The following is a 6,000-nucleotide window of genomic DNA, read 5'->3' as shown; positions in this document are numbered from 1 at the left end:
GTGGAACCTCTCGAGCCTCTTGATGCTGCTCCGATAGAGGGTCCAACATTCGGTGCCATAGAGAATACATTACAATACGATACATGCTGATTTATATAGCGCTTTCACAACAGCGGCAGCTGTAACAAAGCTCTTTACAAAACAGTTAACATAAAGTAAAATAATAAACACAACACATAACATAAAACACGGACAGTCGTGCAGTCCTAACCACTTTTCCATCACACGCTTTGTTGTTTGAAGCAGTTTGAGATGAAAGAGGAGAGTCAGGTGGAGGGTCTTTGTCTTTTTGGTTTTGACAGAGAGGCCAAAGGTCCTGTACGCCGCGAAGCCGTCCGCGATGAGCTGGAGTTGCCCCCGGAGGCATTGTCATCAGCGTACTGGAGTTCGCTGACGGTCGTGACCATGGTCCCCCGCTTGCTCCTCAAACGGCTGAGGTTGAAGAGCAACCCTTCAGTTTGGTAGCGAAGACTGATTCCGTGCTCCTGGACAGGGGTGACGTGGTGGATGAGCGCCGCGATTTAGAGGCAGAACAACGTCGGCGCCACCGTGCAGCCCTGTTTGACACCGGTCCGAACCGGGAATGGGGGAGTCATTTCGCCCTGAGTCAGGACGCAACCCAACGTCGTGAAACATCCGGATGAGGGATATGAATTTGGGGGGTCAACCTTGACGTTCCAGGACTTTCCAGAGTGCTGTTCGGGGCACAGAATCAAACGCTTTGGCCAGATCATAAAAGATGGCGTGGAACTCCCTCCGCTGCTCCCGGCACTTCTCCAGGAGCTGCCTGGCGCAGAACACTATGTCCGCGGTTCCCCTGCCTGGACGGAAGCCCGCCTGGGACTCCGGAAGAACCCACTCAGTGAGACAGGTGAGTATACGACAGATGAGTTTTCCAGCAGTTGAGAGCAGGGAAATTCCACGATAGTTTCCACTGTCGAGTTTGTCGCCCTTCTTGAATATCGTGACAATGACGGAGTTCTTCAGTTCTCCAGGCACCGTCTCCTCGACCCAGCATTGAAGGATGAAGGTGTGGAGGCGGGTGAGGAGATGTGCACCGCCAGCTTGTAAAAGTTCTACGAGGATGTCGTCAACTATAGCAGCTTTGTTCTTCTTCATCCTCCTCAGGGCTCCGGAGATCTCCCGGAGAGTCGGCAGCTCCGTCATCCAGTGTTGTACGGGGAGCTGGGGGACAGGATCGAGGAAGCCGTCTGCTGCGCATGTCGGATGGTTCAGGAGCTCCATGAAATGCTCCTTCCATCGCTGGTGAGTATCCTCCTTTTCCTGCAGGATTGTGCCGTCCTTTGTCTTCACAGCCATTGGAGGACTGTGAGCCGGACCGATGATCTTCCTCGTTTCTTCGAAGAAGGATCTGGTATCGTGACGTTCAGCGAAACTCTGCATTTGGTGGGCAAAGTTGACCCACCATTGATTTTGGATCCTCCGGATCTCTCTCTGTGCTTCACTCTTGGCCGCCCGGTAGACTTCTTCAAGTCTCTTGGAGGAAACGCAGTTCTGCCATGCAATGCGAGCCTCTCTCTTTCTTGAAATCAGTGGCTCAATTTCTTCCAGGTTCCAATCGGGATTTCTCCTCTTCTGGATACCGAGGACCTCTTCGGCGGACTTGGTGAGCGCAGTTTTCAAGTGCTCCCAGTCTGAGTGGACAGTGGCAGGAAGGGTCGGAGGTTGAGTGTCCAGTTTGTCCGCGAGGGACGTCTGGTACTGTTCGAGGACTTCGGGATTCCTCAGCAGCCCAACATTGAAATGTATCCTCTTGGGGATCTTCTTCCTTCTTTTCGCAGGTGCGATCTTCAGCCCAAGTCTTGAGGCTACCAGCCTGTGATCGGACCATCCGTCATCCATGGAGCGGATTGCCCTCGTGACCATTACGTCCGCTCGGTCGCAGATGCGGGTAAGGACGTAATCGATCAGGTGCCAGTGGCCGGCTCTTGGATGTTGCCAGGTGGTCTTGTGCTTGTTGGCCATCCAAAACAGTATGTTGGTTATTACCATCTCCGTCTCTGCGCAGAGACCAAGGAGTAGTTCTCCATTTTCGTTGCAGTTGCCGACGCCCTCCTTCCCCAGAACCAAGAGCTTATCCCGGGGGTTGACGCGGAGGATCAGGCCACGCAGCGCGGCATAGGACTCCTTCGCCTCCTCCGAGGCGTCCAGGGTAGGTGCATAGGCGCTGATGATCACAAGGGGTTGGGATTGACACAGAGGTAGAGTGATGGACATGAGTCTCTCAGAAGTTCTTACGGGGATAATGTTGTGATCCTAACCAGACGTGACTTAACGCAGAACCCTACACCGTGAATTCTTCTCTCCTCCATAGCTCGTCCGCTCCAGAAGAAGGTGTACCCGTGCCGAGGCTCCTCGATCTGCCCGGCACCAGGGAGACGGGTCTCGGAGAGGGCCACAATGGCCAGGCCGAGCTTCTGAATCTCAAGGGCGATGAGGGCAGTCCTGCGCTCCGGTCTATTTGCTCTTGCATTGTCCATCAGGGTTCGTACATTCCAAGCACCGATTTCCAGGAAAGCAGTCCGGTTATTGTATTTGTATTTGTTTCGCCCGCATGAAGGATGAATCTGCTGGAGGCGGGTCTCCAGCCGATCGGTGGCGGTGATGGGTGTGTTTAGGCCGCCTTTTATTGGCCCTTCCTCGGATTGAGGGGAGCAGCGCTACGACTAAAGAGTCCTGCTCCGCCAGCGTGGTCGCTGCCTCTCCCCTGCACCATCACCAGTTCGCAAGGGGAGCGACCATCGTGCCACGGCCGCCGACGTGTGGTTGTGGAACTAGGGACGTGTGCCCTCATCTGAGCCTGTCCCCGACGCCCCGCGCCATCGCCGCCGGACTTCTTGAGGTTAAGGGGATCGGGAGAAGGGGGGGAAACGGGTCGAGGGGGCCGGAGGGGGTGGGGGGAGAATCGCCATCCTGGGGGCTATGTAGCGTGAGGGAGGGGGACGGGTCGCAACCCCGCCCATGCACTTCGACCCCGTGGCCAGGGTCCACGGCAGCGCGGTGGCTGACGGTGGTGGTCCAGGGGGTCTGCAGCACCCGAGGTTGGACCGTGGGTGCGCCGGGCCCGGTGTTTTATTTTGAAGGGTGGGCATTCCTTCATAACCCATGGGGATGGTCGTCTTGGGGATCCGGTCCGCCGCCTTGCTAGGCGCTTAACGCCAGGACTGAGGTGGATTTGTATACCGCCGGACGCGGTCCTGCGGGATTTTGCTGACCCGAAGGTCATTACCACTTCGCACCAACTCTCCAGTGATGGAAAGTCCCGTCAATTCGGCGTGGAGGCTCCCTTACGGACTTCACTGCAATCCACTAGGAATTGGCGACGGTTTGATCCGCACCTTTGAGCCTAGGGATCGCAGATCTTTTGCGAAGTGTTCATAAAACACTTCTCATATAATAATGGCCTATTATATGACAGCCGGCATGACGCTAGAAGTCAGACGGACACATTTTTTTTCTGATAATCAGTGTGTTTTCCGTATTGCCCAAACATTCGAGCGAGGGTGGGGTCTAGCTTGTTTCGGCAATCGGCATCGTGTCGCCAGACGCACTTCCTTAGGATACACTGCGGGGGCTTTTGCTGCGTCACCGGTGCAGTTCACGTGTCAATTAGCAGCCTGGACTGTGTCAACGCAGCCGATGTGTCAATTAGCAGCCTGGACTGTGTCAAGGCAGCCGATGCAGTCTAAACTGCGCCGGTGCAGTTCATGTGTCAATCACATGACGTAATGAAGCGGCACATGCACCGACACGTGGTTTGCCCTGTGAGCCCGGCGCAGGCATCAACGCATCGGTGTCACTGGACCCATCACTACTGAACTCTGTCACTGCAGACGTGAGGCAAAGAGCAATCTTAAAAGAGCTGAGATGTACCAGTACCTACACAGTAATAAAGTTGGTCAAGTTTTGTTAAAAGAGGTTGGACACAGTCTGATTTAGCTGAATGCAGACATAGCGGCCAACCGAATCTCCTACTTCCCACTGTATGGTAACCACCTGACCGGGACGCTAAATGTAACGAAGCCCCACGTCACGCGATGTCCTGGGTTCAATTAAAACCCAGGGTGTTCGTTGAATCGGTCTCAGGGGTTCGGCGGAGATCAAGTCACACACACCTGTCATCAGGTTCGTGATGAAATGCCCTATTTTGGCCATCACTGGCAGCAGGTGATCACGCGACACTGGACGAATATGTACAGTATGGACTCACATGTATAACGGGACATGATTGGAGACAGCGTCCAAACTGCAGGATTTATAATGCCAAATAGAGCAATTCTTGTCTAGCACCGGCAACACTCAAGGAACACTTCCTCAAGATGTATAGAGATGGGAAATACAAGAACACAGTGCTTGCTAAATTCAAGGTGAAGAGAGCCAGACTCGATGAAAAGGCTCCTCTGCCTAATTACATATTTATATATGCACAACAGCTTGCTTTGTTGAACCAGTATGAAAAACGTGAAAAGCAGTGCCTCCCTCACACAGCCTCTTTACTATCCTTGTATTAGTGGAGGAGTATTAGCTTTTAGTGTTTGGATAATATTATGTCATTTTCATATTTGGAAATGTTACTATACATTTTGAATGTTTTCCTGCAGCTTTATTTTGGTTGGCTGGTGGGGTGGAGTGGTTTTGAATGGAATAAAAATTCCTGTGAGGAAACAATTCAATCTCTTCCTGAAATCATTCAGCTCGACGTCACAGCACTTTTAGGGCACTCTCTGAGGTGAGCAACAGATCTATAGCCGTGGATGTGACAAAGTTTACCAGTAAATTAAGTGCCAATAGACATTCCTGTATTGTTTAGAAAAGTACAACCATTTATCACTTGGTTAAAACAATGATGAGGAAGCTGGAGTTCTTGCAGGTCCGAGAGACATTTTTTACAACTAAATTCAGGATTTAATAGTTCCTCTCAGCCATTTTGCAGGACAAATTTACTGGAAGAGAAGATTACTAAATAAGATGGGTTTTGATGTCCTTCTCGCTTCCTGTGTGCTCCAGCCCCTCAAAACAGACCTCGGTGTGTATCAACATAGAACCGTTTCACTGACAGGTCCAGAGTCTTTACAGAGAGACTCCACTTCAATACTTACAAACTCAACCATCCTCGTTAGAACAGAATTTTCTTTACCTGTCAAGAAAATCAAGCACGAATCATGTAAATAAGTCTGATGTATCAGCCCTGGTCAACAAGGAGGAGCTTGATACATTTACCAATTCCAATTTCAGTGAAGTTAGGGCATCCATCATTTCACCCATTTTCTAATCCGTTTATTCTCACAAGGGTTGCGGGCATGCTGGAGTCTATCCCAGCAGTCATCAGGCAGTTAGGCGGGGTACACCAGGAACTGGTTGCCAATCGCACGGAACATGCAGACAAACAACCGTGCACGCCCACACTCACACCTAGGGACAATTTAGAGTGTCCCATTAACCAGCCATCCGCGCTTTTGGAACATGGGAGGAAATCTGAGTACCCAGATAAATCCCACGCAGGCACGGGAAGAACATGCAAATTCCACACAGGAAGGCCGGAGCCGCAGTCGAACCTTGCACCTCTGTTGGGAAGCTGATGTGCCAACGAGTCGCCTACAGTGCCTGTTGGGGCATTGTGCAAATAAAAACTGAATACAATGACTTGGTTCAACCTATATTTAATTTAACACACTACATCGACAAGATATTTAATGTTCAAACTGATGACTGTTATTGTTTTTAGCAAATAATCATTAACTTCGAATTTGGTGGCTGCAAAGCTGGGGCAGGTGGCCAGAGACGGAGCTCATCAAACGCCCGTTTGGAACATCCCACAGGCTAACTGAGAACAGGTGGGTGCCATGATTAGTTGTAAAAGGAGCTTCCTTCTCGAGCTTCTTGTGGATTTGGACCGCAGGTGTTCACTCTTCCTCCAGCATTGCAAAACAATGAATTTTACACCTCCAAGAGACAGAAAATACCAGCCAAAGAAAAATG

General features: G+C 51.2%; 1 long non-coding RNA gene across 1 annotated transcript; it reads left to right on the top strand.

The window, feature by feature from the left end:
• Positions 1 to 2,145: 2,145 nt before the first annotated feature.
• LOC127602349 (uncharacterized) lies at positions 2,146 to 2,877 on the top strand. Its single transcript, XR_007962771.1, has 3 exons — positions 2,146 to 2,222; positions 2,336 to 2,505; positions 2,582 to 2,877. It is a non-coding gene; the product is annotated as an uncharacterized LOC127602349 (long non-coding RNA).
• The last annotated feature ends 3,123 nt before the right edge of the window (positions 2,878 to 6,000 follow it).

Source organism: Hippocampus zosterae, chromosome 6 (assembly GCF_025434085.1).
Source record: "Hippocampus zosterae strain Florida chromosome 6, ASM2543408v3, whole genome shotgun sequence".
NCBI lineage: Eukaryota > Metazoa > Chordata > Actinopteri > Syngnathiformes > Syngnathidae > Hippocampus > Hippocampus zosterae.
This window is presented reverse-complemented; position numbering and strand designations above follow the sequence as displayed.